At 32.2% G+C, this 16,283-nt stretch overlaps 1 long non-coding RNA gene and 1 other non-coding gene across 2 annotated transcripts; one reads left to right on the top strand and one right to left on the bottom strand.

The window, feature by feature from the left end:
- Window positions 1–431: 431 nt before the first annotated feature.
- LOC108992755 lies at window positions 432–1,532 on the bottom strand. Its single transcript, XR_001996391.2, has 2 exons — window positions 999–1,532; window positions 432–501 (listed from the first exon to the last, which is right to left on the bottom strand). It is a non-coding gene; the product is annotated as an uncharacterized LOC108992755 (long non-coding RNA).
- Window positions 1,533–11,980: 10,448 nt separating this feature from the next.
- Window positions 11,981–12,108, top strand: LOC118349105. Its single transcript, XR_004802097.1, has one exon. It is a non-coding gene; the product is annotated as a U6atac minor spliceosomal RNA (small nuclear RNA).
- The last annotated feature ends 4,175 nt before the right edge of the window (window positions 12,109–16,283 follow it).

Genomic DNA, 16,283 nt, shown 5'->3' with positions numbered 1-16,283 from the left:
TCCGCCAAGTTTGGAAACGGCTTTCAGGTGGTGTGTTTTGGCTCAACGAATGGCCGTTTCAAGAGTCTGAAGAAACCCAAACCTAACCTATCAATCGAAGTGCCAAGGAACATCATCGATCAGATCAAGATTCTCATTCAAGTTCCTAGAGACGCTCCAGGTGTTTTTTTTTTTTTCATAAGTGAAGATCGATGCAGTGAGGACGCTCCAAGTTTCAAAACTCCAAATCCCCCACAATGGCACAAAAGAAATAACTTGTTTATTAACGGGAAAGATTTCTCTTTTCCGGACAGTAAATACTAACAAAACCCTAAACTCGGATTTATATTATGAATCCCTATCAAATATATACCACAAAAGGTAAACGTGCATATATCATATATATGCTAATTCGAAACCACAGAGGACATATGAGATGGTAGTTAGTTTCCCTCACCTTTCTTAATTCCTGCACTTCAATAAATAACCCCTGTCAATATATAGCGCCTCGATCCCTTGATCCTGGAAATCATGAACAATAAAGAATGAAAAAAATACTCAAAGTGTATTAACTAAAAAAATACTTTATATGATGATCAGGAAAAGAAACGTCTGAGATATATAATTGAAAATAGTTCCCCTCGTTCTGGAAGCAGCGGACTCTAGATCCTTCAATAAGGTATAATTTTGTAGTCATTTATCCGCCGATGCAGCATCATCAAGATTCTCAACTCCAACATCTGGAAGAAATTAACTTCATCAAATTGCTTCCGCCGTGCATTAATGGCATGTGAATCTTGAGGATGCTGCGCCTGCAAACAACGACTGTGAAACTGTCGATTAATCTAGTCTGTCAATGAAAGAAACTGTGAAAGAAATAGTGGGAAAATGCTCCAAACCTCCCCCCACCCAAAAAAAAGAGTCCAATCTTTAAGTCGAAGAAGAGAGAAAGCAGAAAGAATAGTATAAGCAAATGGAAACAGCATGAAAGAAACAGGAGCAACTCCGAGGTTATATACCAGTGGGCTTCCACAAACTTTGGGCTGATGTGGCACTTAACAAATGGGTGAAGCTAGAGGTACAGAGTGTCCGAAGGAACCCTAATAGAAAAATACGGTTCCAAAAGAAAACTGCGCAGAAGGGATGAACGGAAGGTAAAGTTTTCTTAGTACTTTTTATAAATAAAAATAATCCAATCCGCACGGGCAGAATAGTTCGCTGAGATACCCTCCAAAAAGGAAAGACAAAACAACTCCCATTATTTTGTCTTTTGGAAATTCATGGAGTTTTGAGCTTGGGGTCGGATTTCCTGGGGGCATCCTGAAAACAAAACAACCATCTAAATGACCTATCCATGAGAAAAAAGTAAGGGAGAAAGAACGAGACGGATCAAGAAGATAAATTAGCAAAGCAGATAGAAGAGGATGGGGATCTAGAAATCCAAACGTTCAAATGAAAACTGCGTATAGGAATAGTGCTGGTGGAAGAAAAAGAAGCGGGCAGGTCGAGATCTAGTAGCGTTTCATGAGACCCAGGAACAGAGAGAGAGAGAGAGAGAGAGAGTAGGTGAGGGAGGGTTTCATCGAGGTGATCCGTTTATATACACGCACGACGTCAATTTTTGAGGGAGCTAAGAAATAAAGAAAACGACGTCATTTTGTGGGACTCTTACCGGACAGGAGGGTGCATTGAACTTATCATGTGCCAGTTAGCTACAATAGGCGCAAGGCGGGTTAGGTCACTTCTGGTGGACGGTGTGACTTTAACCGATAAAAATATTGAAATATTTGGTTTGAGTATGAGTTGAGGTGACATGAAATGAAGTGAAATTTAAAAATAAAATAAAATATTATTAAAGTATTATATTTTTAATATTATTTTTTAAGAATTAAAAAAATTAAATTATTTATTATATTTTATGTGAGAATTTAAAAAAATTATAATGAATATATAAAATAAATTGAGAGGGCTCTCTCAATCCAAATAAGGCTAAGCACTATAATGTGAGACATATATATATAAGTATAGGATTTTAATTAGGGCTTAACGGATTTAAGTGGGACAAGGACAATAACCCACCGCTATGCTAATCTTTCTGAGAGTTTAGGTTCCATGAGTGAATCCTAAGGACTCTACCATGGGATGGTTTCCCCAGCCAATCATTAAAAAAACATAATAGGGTGTAAGGGCCTAATTTATATATTATCCTTTCTATTTTTCAGTTTTAGGTTATGTTTGGATGTCAAATCCATTCCAACCTATCTCAAACTAATCATTGATGAGATTCTCTAGTTTTTCAACATTTCATAAAAAGTTAAATATATATCAACATATTTCATACATTCAAGCACATCTGATTCTCTGAATGAGACTTACAAAATAATATTATTTACACTCAGATCATCTGAAATCGCCTCAACACCCAAATGCAACCTTAAATCCAAACAAAAGCTTTAGGATTCTTAATCCGGTATTGATGATCTCATATGGAATAAGTAATTAGAAATTGTGATATTATTCATAAAAGATTTTATATTGTTTAATTGGGAAAAAAATGTAGCATATTTGTCGGCCAACAACTAAGGGCAGGCAGCCTTAATTTATGCTTTTGGTCCCATTTAATGGCATCTTATAAGTGGTAAATCTAGTGAAGCATTTGATGAGATCATAGATTTTTTTTTTTTTGGACATATATAGAAATATATCTATGATTTGAGGGCATGAGAATTAGTTGGTTTTATTTATATATATATATATATATATGATTTTCGTTTGTCAAGTGTGTCGACAACAGCTAGCTAGCTAGCTCCAATATTATTATTACGAGAAATGATCGAAGGATGACATTGGTATATATATATATATATATAATATATATTATATATATTATATATATGGCAAAATTTAATTAAGAATCATGTACTCCTTCGATCGTGAATCCCGCTCCAACTGATCTTTGAACCTTGTCGATCGGCCGTCTAGACTCTAAAGGGATGATCTACAAATTAGTTTTTTTGGCCCAATATTATATTGTGGTTTATGAGGGTTTGTTATAAATTAGAACATTAATTCCTATTATATTCTATACATGATGAGTTTGAAAGTCCTATCTATTATCTATATATGCCATATTAATCAGCTACTTCTTCAAACCAGCATATTACAATTGCATGCAGTTCACTTGGGAACTATTTTCAAACTTCTACTTCCATGCACCGACGTGATATGGTTTAATTTATAAAAAAAAAAAATTGAGTTAATTTTAATCTCTTTTACAAATCAAATCGTACGTCATGTTATATGATCAACACAAAGTTCACGAACTTACAATTAAAAAACCCTATATCTTAGGTCCCGTATCATGGATGCGCATTTGGTCACATCTCAATATCCAGACACTATTCAAACGCAAATACTTTTCAATTTCTCTTTCCTACTTTTTTATCTAATTATTATAATTTTTTTAAACTTTCATATAAAATACAAACTAACAATATTTAAATTTTATAATTATTTTATTCAACTTTTTCTCTCTTATTTTTCAAAATACAATAAAAATCTCAGGTAGAAAAAACCTAATAGGAAAAGTTTACAGTTCTGAATTAAACTCAGATAGAATAATGCTATATATATACACTAGTAATTAGTACTATGTTTTCAGCGCACCACGATTTTCTGCTTTAATTCAGATCATCGTTTAACCTAGCTAGCTAGCTATTCGATCGGTGACGAAGATCACATGCATGATATATTTAGTTTCTCATTCATGAGTTTCAAACACTCGGGCCCATGGTTGAACGATTAATCATGTTAATTTCAAAATCTTGATCACCTCATCATGGGCTAAATAAAGTAAAAAAATAATAATAATAAGTCCCGGCCAGTTCAATTGATCGAAATAGTATTATTAACACTTGTCATGAATTTGAAGTACAATACGTAAAAATAGCAAAATTTATCATATATATAAAAAAACATAACTTATATAAGTACTTATGATACCTTGAATAACCGACGTACGTTATATATATATATATATATATATATATATATATATATATAGCGAAGAAAAACTTCACAAACTAGTTTACTCCAGCAGTAATAAGGGATGATCAGGATTGATGATCAGTACGTTTATATAATATGCAGTGTGTCGAATTAAGTAATTACCATGCATGAGCATTACACGTACGACTTACGAATTAATGATCTTTAACTTTTAAAATTTAATAATACTTTTGAATTTATTAGATATAAAACTAAGGAAAAGGGCATGAGTAATTGAGAGAACCAAATTAAGAGACATATTTGTGGACAATTTCTTAAACATTTCACAGATGATCTCAGCCCCTTATGGAAATTTTTTATGGTATTTTCCATGATCGTCGGCTAGCGCTGCTAATTAATGTCACTCTGGTTTTGAAACTTTCTCATTGGTTCCAAACATGAGCAGTTTGCTGTCAGTGTCAAGACTCAAAAGCATGCAGTGACAGGTTGCATGCCTTCAAAATCCTGGCTTTTTTTTTTTTTTTGTTCTGTTTTATATAATAAGATTCATCGTATATATGGAAGTTAGGTTTAAATGTTTGGAATCGGTGGCTTCTTGTGTGTGCTCATTAATTTGTCGTTTTGTTTATATGTTAAAGACACATGAACTAGGCGTTATTCACATGTATCATGTTCATAAGAGCTGCATGCATGCATGCCGGCAGTACTGAATATGATAGATTCCTAATTGCGTAAAGTAATTGACCTGAAAAAATGGCATGCTATGATCCGTATGATCTAATCATGTACGTGTGCGCTCCGTATGATCTAATTGACCAGTACTGTTATTTGGGCGAGCGGCGGCCGGGGTGAGCAAATCTATAAGAATATCTACGAGTAAGATCAAACAATAGTAAGTAGTTGTCGTACGTGGCTTGATCGTCATTAATATATAAATGGGATCAGCCTAATCTAAATTAGAGCAGCAGGCATGCAATTCAAGGGATGATTGAGAGGAGAAATGAAGACCGTGAAATAAGGTTCATGTCTTGACATATATATATAGTGCAAGATACAAAAAACAGCAGCCAGCATAGTGATCAGTAAAGTGAGCTAGGGGCCTCATGAACTGGCTAATCAAGTGAATGGCATTAATGATATCCGGTGATCACTCATGAAATCGCTAATCAAGCGAGGGGCGTTCATAAACTGACTAATTACCAAAGGAAGCTAATTTAAAAGTCAATTAATTTCTATGAACTAAAATCATTGAGGGCGGGTAATTTATCGATAAATTTAGAAAAATGCTTAGTAATATAAAACCTCTTAGCATGCACTACAAGAAAACTATTTATTTGTAGTCAATTATTTCCTGTAAAAAATGACTATTACCTATTAAAATTAGTATGTTTTCGTCACAAATTAATTGTCATTCTTGTCGCAAATAATCCATAACAAATTTTTTTTTTTTTTTTTATAGTAGCCTCAATCAATAATTATTAGAGCAATCTTCCCATTTGCTCATGTGATGCGTACATTACGTGCTAGGAACAATCACGCAATTTTCTTTTACATCGTGAAAAAAAGACGTTATATTTACATCTTAAAAAATGTGTGGAGTAGATGATCAATAGTTGTTGCAAATAAATATATCCAAGTACATGTTTAATTAAGGAGACGTTATATTTACATCATGATCGATCATCAAATTATCATTATGTTTTTAATTTAATTGGTAGATTAAGGCCTCGTTTGTATTCGTAATCCATCTCAACCTATCTTAACTCATTTCGTCTCATCATTACAACTTTTTCAAATTTTTATACAAAATATAATAAACAATTCAATTTTTTTAAATTTCAAAACAAATTTATCAAATTTTCACATAAAATATAATAAATAATTTAACTTTTATTCCACTATTCACAAACTATCTCAACCCATCTTGAAATCCAAATCACTCTTAAATTATCCAATATTATAATTTACACCCTCGAGTACTTAAGATCATTTGATTCGTTAAAACTATACCGCCACGTGTCTAATTGCTTATCTCTTAATCAAACGTATTATAGATTATCCAATATTTTTTTATGTTTGAAAAAAAAAAGCGGTGATAATTCATGAAATATTAAAAAATATAATAGTAGGAGAATCTTACTTTTCTTTCAACTCCTTTAACTAATCTTCAACAGAACCGAATTTGGCATTTAATTTTTGAAAGCTTTTGTCGTTCAAAGAAAAAGGGAAGATTCGAAAGAGAGAGAGTGATCACATCGAGAGATGGTAACATCAACGCTACGCCCATGCAAGGATGGCCCACTTTGTTTCATACCATTCCCTGTCTATTGGGCCCTAAAACCATATCTCTACTCCCAAATTCGACATCCTTTTCTAAGATTGAGTAACTGCAACTAATTATCTAATAATGAATGTTATATATATAGTAATGTGTAAATATCGTATAATTAATTTTTTTATATAAATTTTATATTTATTTAATTTTTAAAAAATAATTATGCGATATTTATGCACTCTATAACTACAAATATTATTTCTCTTATCCAATATTTCTCTATGCCTATTATTTTTCAAGTTTGTGGAAATTATGTATATGGACCGTCCACATATATATATAATTAAATTATAAATTTTGACCCAAAAAATTAAATTATAAATTTTTTTATAAATTGTTATAAATGTTTTGTAAATAAATAATTATTTGGCTGAAATATTGTAAACAATTTTTTTTTCTAATTACTTTTTTTAACAAAAAAATAAGGATGTTTAATCTTTACTTAAATACTATTGGTTTATTATTAACGTTAGAAATACCACATAGTACACTCACATCTTATTTTTATTTTATTGTTGTGATATAACAATTTTCATAATCGAATCGGCTCTTTTTTAAAAAAAAAATAAAAAATTAAGAAATAATATTATGTCAGGTTATTAGTACTATAGTTTAATTAAAGTGGGATAAAATAAAACTCTATCCATGTTGATAGGAGAACATGGATCATAATTTATGGGTTAACTCGCATATATTCCTTGATCTTAATTAATAAGATCAACATACTATATAATCGATTGAACTAAAAGAAAACTTAAGAGAAGCCAAAATAAAACTACTCCTAGAGTGATATCATGATCAGTTGTTGTTGATCAATCAATCATTAATTGGGCGGTGATGCCCTAATTAATGACGTGGCTCCAGCTTACCTATATATATATGTTTTTCTAATCAAGCTTGCTTATCATAGATAAATTTGAAATATTACAGACTACTTGAGGGAGGGTTCTTCCCACGGTCAATATATAAGTACAAATAGGTAGATTATCTATGGGTATGCGAGAAAAAATATAGTTGGTTGCTACACATTATGTCATTGAATGCGCATATCGATTTTAAAATGAATCTATTTCCAGCCTAATTTATTTTTCTGCATTCAAGCAGTATCATCCATGATAGGCCTAATTTCTCAAGCTTGGTCTTCACCTTTAATTGCTAAGATTACAAGTTGTGAGTCTCCTTCTTTAATTGCGCTCACTTTTTGCAAGTTTTCTGGCATTTTTGTTGCGAGGAGAGTTGCGCAGAATTTTGCAATTAGCAGATTTGTGGAATGATTTCTTTGCGTCCAGATTTCTATGATTTTTCCATTTGAATTTCGGTTTAGCACGATAAAGTGGAGAATGTATCCCTCACTTCTGCATCAAAAGATATGGTTGTGTGCTCATATGGTGAATTTTGCCATTTCTAATTTTTGTAGAATTTGACTCTATTTTCCATACCTGTAAATTTTCTTAGTACAAGAAATCCAGTTGCTCCTTTGCTTTCTTTAGAGAGATAATGGAATTGTTATAAAAAAACGTCATTCCTCATTGGCTAAATGATACCTAACATCAGAACTTCAAAGATTTGGAATGGATGTGTTATTCTTGAACGTCTAGCCCCAGCTTTCCAATGCCGGAAAGCATGACTTTTAGGGGGGTGGGGGCCAAGACCTGAGTATTAAATTGCCGTAGAAATTAACGTTTTGCAGAATGCAGATCATCTATATATAAATAATTAATTGCTTGGTTGCCACCACATTCATGCATATGTCCTGCTCATGCCCAACAACCTAGTACCACTTTAAATTTCTTTACCTGTGGCCTCCACAATTTTAAACCTTTTTCTTTTCCTCTACTTTTCTTTTCTTTTCTTTTCGATCGTGCTTTTTCTCGGTTTTGTTAGAGAAATCTCAGATAATATCCTATGTTGCCCCAGATGTCCATTTCTGTCAGGAGGAGAGAGCGAACTAATTCGAAAGCAAACAAAAAATAAAAATAAAAATAAAATCCTTTTGAATAGTATAGAAAGTTTATTAATCTATCTCTAATTTATTTCTTTCATTTTAGATTATAGATTTTAAACTTTACACTTGAGTTTTAAAAAAAAAGAGAAATAATATTTGAGTTATAAAACATGCAAATTCTGCATTTTTTTTAAAAGATAAATTTAATTTTTTAATAATATTTTTAAAAAAATAGGCGTAACTTCTACTATTTAAAACTATATTTAGGCCTCTTTTAGATTAAAAAATGATCTCAACTCATCTTATTTTATATTATCATTATAATTTTTTTAAATTTTTACATAAAATATAATAAATAATTTAATTTTTTAAATTTTAAAATAATAATAATATTATAAAAATATTTTATTTAATTAATTTAAAATTATCTTATCTCAACTCATTATTAAACGGCAACTTAACATTATTTAAAAAAAAAAAAAATGGTAATCCTGCTTCTGATGCCGCGGTTTTACTTTAAAACAGCCCACTGTTTCAAAATCAAAACCACCTCATTAGAAACATGATTATAGTACATTATACTTAATCGGCGCTCAAACCTTTATTTTTAATCCCACGTTAACATCATTGAATATATTTATATTGTTGCGATACGGCCTCCCTCGTTGGTTCGTTTTAACTGCCACCCAGGCACCTCATACGTAGAGAGAGAGAGAGAGATGATGGATGATCATGTATGTACATGTTTGTTGAAGCCTAGGAACTACCTTGGACTTCCCAGAACAAAAGTTGCAACATCTTGGGATGTTCCTTCTGTTGCTTTCACTTAAAAAATTGGAGGAAAATACATGAGCTTTAATTTAGGGTTTAAGAAAGCACATGGATGCTGTTTCCTAGAAGAAGGAAACAGAAGTGGAGATGGTAGATTCGTTGGTTTAGATTCCTATATATATATGTAAAATAAGCAATTATAGATTAAGAGATTTGAATATTAGATGTAGGTGGTCGGTCCATCTTTTTTTTTAAATACAGGAAAATATAAATATATGTTCCATGTTGACCTACCCCATTTGTTGAGCTTTTTTTTGGGGTACAGATGAAGTACTGTGATGCTTTTCTTTTTAGGACCATTGACATGTGAACTACATACAATGTACGAAGACCTAGAGCTTTATTGATTCCCACTCATTTTTTTTTTTTTTTTTTGTCGCAAACCATTGTATTTTTTTTATAATGATTTCAATTAATTGTAATTAGAAAATCGGTCATTCGTTTTAATAAATGTTATTAAAAGTATGCATAGTCTTATTATTTTAATAAATGTTAAATTCTTAAAAAAAAAAATTAACTTTATATGATATATTAATCTATTTTTACTATAAACAAAAATCTATTTTACAGTAAAAATACAGACTAAACAAACGAAAGGTAAAAGCCATTACTTAAAAACTGGTTTGGATTAAGAGATATATATCTCAACTCATCTCACTACTATTTATAAGGTCAAACTAAATAAATATATAATTTGACTTTAGATGAGACACAAAATTTTTATTTGATCTCATTTCATTTCATTCCATGTTATTCTCAAATATAATTCAAATACAAAATTTTTAAGCTAATCATTACAATTTTTTCAAACTTTCAAATAAAAAATAATTCTAATTTTTTTAATTTTTCAAACAAAAATAATATTATAAGACTATATTATTACAATATTTTAATTTTTTCTTTTTCATTTCTCAAAATTTAAAAATTATTCAATTCATAATATATCACTACTATTTATAAATTATCATATACTACTGTACATAAAATTCTCATGTTATGCCACTTACCAAAACAAGTGTCTCAATTCGTGGGAAAACCAATTCCATTACTCTTTTATCGATTAAAGTGGGTTGTTTCAACCAAAGTAGTTTGCTTTAGTGCGATGGGCTTGGCTTTTAAATATTCAATCATTGTACTTGGCTTCCCAGTTCATGTCTGGTTGAGTCTCATGCACTGTTTGGCGTAAAGGAAAGTGTCATGAACAGTTGTGATACACGTTGGGGTTTGGTAATTGGTGCATGGATCGATTATGTTTCTAATTCCCATTGTTAAAGCGACTATCAAAAGTTTTCAACTTTTTAGTGGATATCCGACGATGGATCCCGAATGCAGCGTAGTGGATTCATGTTTATCTTTGTCTTCACGGACTCTTTTTTCTTAGATGAGTTGTGCTACATAAAAGCCTCACATCCCTACACACCACTTAAAAATATGTGATTTTACTTTTTTATCCTCATATTTCATATTAAATTGAAATATGAAATATGATGGTAAGAAAGTAAAATCATATACTTTTTAAATGGTGTGTAAGATGTGAGGCTTATATTTAAAATTTTTCTTCTTAGATACAAACTATATTTGTAAAGACATTTTTTCTTTTTTTTTGTTTTTTTCTTAACATTTTTATCATAAACAGTACTCACTGGCCTTTATTAGATTTTTTTGCTCAAACATTATGTTTTTTGACTTTTAGTCAGCACCTCTAATGGTACTGAAGATTGCCGCGCACTTTATATTTATCTGTTTACTTGAGAAAATAAACATTATCCATTAAGAAAAATTATGTTTATAATTTTAGAGTATATAAATTTTGTACATTTTTTTTAAAAATAAATAAATAAATTTGAGATCAAAATGAAAAAAAAAAAAATCTTTTTTAATAATGGACCATATTTTTTTTTAAAATAAGTACGTGAAATTTACACACTCTAAGACTGTATCTAACATTACATCAATTTTTATTTTATAAAATAAAAAAACTTAATAATTAATATATGAAGAATTTTATATATTAGTCACTATTCACTTTCACACTCCGCATCTATAATTTTTTTTTTTTCATAGTGAATAGTAGATAATGAAAAGAATTTTTCTTGATATATAATATCGCATCAACGTAATAACAATCTTATAATATATATTTTTTAATTTAATGAAGTTGGACTTTCGCTAATGCCAGTTTGAAGTAATTGATTTCTGGGCCGGGGAAGAGAGGGAGAATATTTAAGATATCGGGCCATAGAGAGTTGGGCTGGATGATTGCCGGCTTTGTAATACGGATTAGAATAACATGGACCTTAGAGGCCCTGTCCTTTTGTTTGTCATTTAAGGTTGTATGGTGTCTGTACTTGCTTTCTTGACGGGCTTTGTCCATTTGAATGTATAAAAAGCAGCTCCTTCTCATCGTTTTCAGGAACAACTTCTCCGGCCCAATGCTATCTAATTGCACTACATATAATTCGGTACAGCTTTCAACACTAAGTAGGATCTAGGCTTTTTTTAAAATCTTTTATTCAAATTCTAGGAATTAGAGTTAAAAATAAAAATAAAAATATTATAATATTAATTTTATCATGAATTATCCAAAAAATACTAAAAGTTTAATAAATATTATGAATACATGTGTCTATCTATCTCTCACACTTGAATTTTGAATTTCAAACAAGAGATGAAACAGTTGTATCAGTAAAAAATATTTTATCATACGACCATGTCCAAGCCAGAAGCCCAATATTCGACATATGCAACGTGTGATCCAACCCTTCCAGAAGTTCCGAGTAAGGTGGCCTTTCTTGTTTTCCACAAACTACTAATTAGTCCCACATCGGCAAAATACATTAATAAGTTGGGGTTTATTAAACCAACTTGCATCCTCATAGAATGTTTTCGTAGAAAGGAGAGATGGTTGGCATCTCCCCTGACAGGGACGGGAACAGCCTTCGGGCTTACCTGTTACAACACATCCGGTTAAAACTACCCACTTCAGTGGATCTTCTAACGCTTTTTTTTTTTTTTTTTTCAATATTGGATTTTTTATAATTTATCCCTCTTCTTTATTTTTGTCCAGGTAACTTGAAGCTGCTTGATCAAATTAAGTACATTTACTTGTTAATACTTTTTACAAGCAAGATAAAATATTATTTTTCATAAAATGAATAAAATATATCAGACCAGAAGAGCCCAAGGGGGAACGCCCCCTCACTAGAAGACAAAGTATGAGAGAGCAGAGGGAGACAATGAGGGGAAAAGAAAAAGGAGGGTGTCTAGAGTAAGTGACGGGAAAAAGAAATGAGAAAGTGGAGAGAGGACAAGATGTCAGACACGCAAAGAAAATGCGGCCAATCTTCACCACTCTGTAGGGGCATGCAAAAAGAGAGATATATAAAATGAAACAACTAGACAACTTGAGGGGACTTCGAATTCTTCTTCAGTTTCTTCAACCTCTCAAAAGGGACTCCAGCGATAACATATTATTTAGCAAATATATACGAGATCTCCATTGTACAGTGAGAAAGAAGAGACGATGAGAGACTATAAATAAGCTTATTATAGTGGATATTCTCTCTCCAAAAATCCCGTGAACGTATACTTTATTATAGTAAGGCAAATGAGACTCGCAACCTTGAAACCAACCCAACGGACGAACTACTCTTAGGAACCTGCCCAAGCAAGTGAGCAGGGAATATAGAGAACCCGTGACCTCCTGACATCAGGCATGGAGAGGCTTAACATGAAACGCTTATGGGTAAAGTGAGTCATGGGGCCACGCTGCATTAATGATGTCACTCCCTAGACTTCACGCCGCATTAATGATGCTGTCCTAAAAGTCACGCTACATTAAATGATTATCATGACTAAATGAACAATGGAACATACATGAGCCCCTCAAAGTCAGAAATGAGTTGTCCCCACCAGAAATTTAGTATAAAAGTCGAGCCCCAAATACGAGAAATTATCTGATCTTTCTAAACTTATGCACAAATTACTAAGGAAATATACTGATTTTGACATCGGAGACTCTCCAGCAACCACCAAGGCCCTCAATTCTTTGTGTTTGTTTAAGTGTGCAGGTGAAAACCTGAAGACCCGAGTTGCTAGAATCCAACTCAAAGACGTCAATGTTAACACTCATCATTATCGATCTTGGCATATATTATATTTATCGATCCTATTGATGGTGAAACTTAGGTATGGTGCCATTTGGATAGTGATCATTTGAGATAAGATGAGTTGAGAATAAAATTAAAAATTAAATAAAATATTATTTTTTAATATTATTATTATTTTGAGATTTGAAAAAATTTGAAAGAAATACGATTGTAGAGCTAGGACAATGGACATTGGTCCAAGTTTAACAACTTGTATAAAATCTCAGTCTTTTCTCATAAAAATAAATAAAATAATATTAGTGATCAACACTCAAAAGGAGAGGGAAAAAGATTCCGAGAGATGTGTCCATTAGCTTTAATACGTGGCAACAAAAACTTAGTACAAAAAAATAAATGTATCACTTTAAATAGTGCCGAAAGTTGTAATACTATTTCTTGAATTTGAAAAGATAGAGACTTTAGTAAACAGTAACATATATAGGAGCAAGGATACGTGTTGGCTGAGGACAAATTACACTGTTAGAAGATTGGATAGGATTCATGAAGATTTCTTGATCAGATGCAAGTTTTAATTACTTCTTCACAATTACACGTGGCAGAATGTTGAACCAATCTTTACCGAGTAATTACATGGATGTGATGGCCGGAGATGATGTGTGAAGGTTGGCAATAAGTTGGCCAGACAGGTAAGCTACTACTCCCACGTGGCCAAATCATCCCCTTGCAAGTCATGTAATATGTAATGTGGTTAGGGTCAGGTGATTGGGTTGTCCCCTCCTCGTCAGCATATCATCCATTATTTGCCTCGGGTATACGTATCATTATACTCACGAGTCATGTCTCTTAAAAATGTACTCGATCGTTGATCATTTTATCAGATTTGAGGCGCGCAGCTATCCAAAAGAAAGCGTATATGTATATTAAAAATGTTATTTTTTCTTAAAATATATAGATAATGCATGCCAAGTTAAATACAATGGAACGATGTCGTGAATGAAATGAATTTGTAATATGAGCATTGCTATTCATAAATCTATATACCACACACCACACATTATAATTATTTTATTTTATTTTTATTTTTAAAATTTGTTTTGATTTTATTCTTTTTAAAACAATTAAATTCTTCTACTCATCATCTATATACAACACATTTAATAAGAAAAAAAATAAAAAAATCACAAAAAATGTTGTGTACATGTGTTGTATGAAATTTATGAATAGAAATTCTCTTGTAATATATAGCATTTTTCGTTTTCTTTTTTTATTTTTTCAAAAACTATATATCATGATGAGCATGATCCTTCCCTAAGTACTCAGCCAGCTATAGCTTATTCACCATCAATTCCAAATTTTTGCCTACGTGGCCTTGGAATATTGATATCCTTTGTACGTATAATATGTGCATGTATCGTTATAATAATAAGAAAGCAGCGCCCCATCACGTACGTTGATCGATCACCGGCCTTTCCATGAACCGTGGAAATATGATCTAGTACTCAAATTACTAAGCTAGCAGCTCGAGTACTGCATGGATTTGATATATAAATGCACAATATTATTGCCAAAAAAAAAAAGAAACTAACCCCCACATGAACAACTTGGTAGACATCAACTCATGAATCTTTTCTCAAGTTCGACTATGATGCAACCCATGATCCACGACAGTTTCACCAATTTTGGTTGGACTATGCATGCAAAAATCATAATTTCTTCATGCATTAATCCTGCGAAAACAACAGTCTAATGGATCGTTAATTTACGTACATGACCCCTTTAGATCACATGAACAAGCTGCCTAGCTAGCACATTATTTTAAAAGGAAACTCAAAGCTAGCTAGCCTGCTAATTGGCTCTGTATATCTCAAGTACTCCAAGCCCATTATGGCAGATTAAACGCCATCACATGAATTCAAGGCTTCCTCCGTCTCCTTGATCATAATACTACTGTTGCCGTTTGGGAGTGGACCTGATCACTCAATATATATAACACACAAGTTTGCTCAAAGTCTAGGAAATCTATAACCCTTTTAAGTAATATAAATATATATTGCAGTACTTGGATCTTGTTATTCACGACTCTCTATATTGAACTCGCTCGGAATATAATCCGTCGATCATTTTGTCGCCGCCCCGATCATTTAGTAATATTCTATTATCTTGTTAAAAATTTATAATAAACAAAACATTTATAAAAACTGTAAAAATGCTATGGTTGACGTAAGAAATTACTTGGGAGATAAGAGTAATGAAATGCACGAGCATCCTGATCGTTTCCGTCGCCAAAAAAGTGAACGTCCTGGCCAGCTCACTTCACAAGTAGTACGTACTAGGACCGGCCAGCAAGCATGCATGCAAGCTTTTGTAGCTATGCGTTGGTGATCATATCTAACATCCTTTACTCCTCATGAACCTATTTAAAGCTTGCCTCCTACTCTTGATCTTCCAGTACCTTAAAAAGACATCCTCATCTACGTTACAACAATCAAGCAAGCTTCCAATATCTCAAGAATCATGTCTAGTACTCTCGTCATGGCTCTGCTCATTCTCTTCCTCCTTATCAATCCTCCACTACTCCTCATCATGAATATTGGGTCGAATTCTATGTCTTGGCCGGTTGCTGCTGCTACGAGGCCATTGGATTCAAATCCTCCTAATTATGTGACGCTGAAGCCCGAAAGAGTCCATGGTGAATTTCGAAAACCGGATGTTAATAGCTGCTTGCCAAAAGGATTTCGACGCTCATCTGCACCTAGCCGATACGTGAATTATCACACTCTTGGCTCGAATACTGCGTGTTCGCCGGACGAGCGCATGGCTAAACCATGAGAGGAAAAAAAAATTTAGTTGGATCATGAGTATATCATATACGTAGCCTTAAGATGGTGATGAATACGTATAGATCTTGTTTTACAGATATGTTGTGGAACGTACGAAAGATTAATATTGGGACCGTATGTAAGTCTTCCTTCATCTATATATAATAAATATTGTCCAAGTTGTAAGCGGTTATATTTCAATTCAATTATATATATTAATTGCATGGATATTTGAAATATACAATCTCTCTTGAATT

Source organism: Juglans regia, chromosome 7, assembly GCF_001411555.2.
Source record: "Juglans regia cultivar Chandler chromosome 7, Walnut 2.0, whole genome shotgun sequence".
NCBI lineage: Eukaryota > Viridiplantae > Streptophyta > Magnoliopsida > Fagales > Juglandaceae > Juglans > Juglans regia.
The sequence above is the reverse complement of the archived record's forward strand: the minus strand, read 5'-3'. Positions and strand labels throughout refer to the sequence as shown.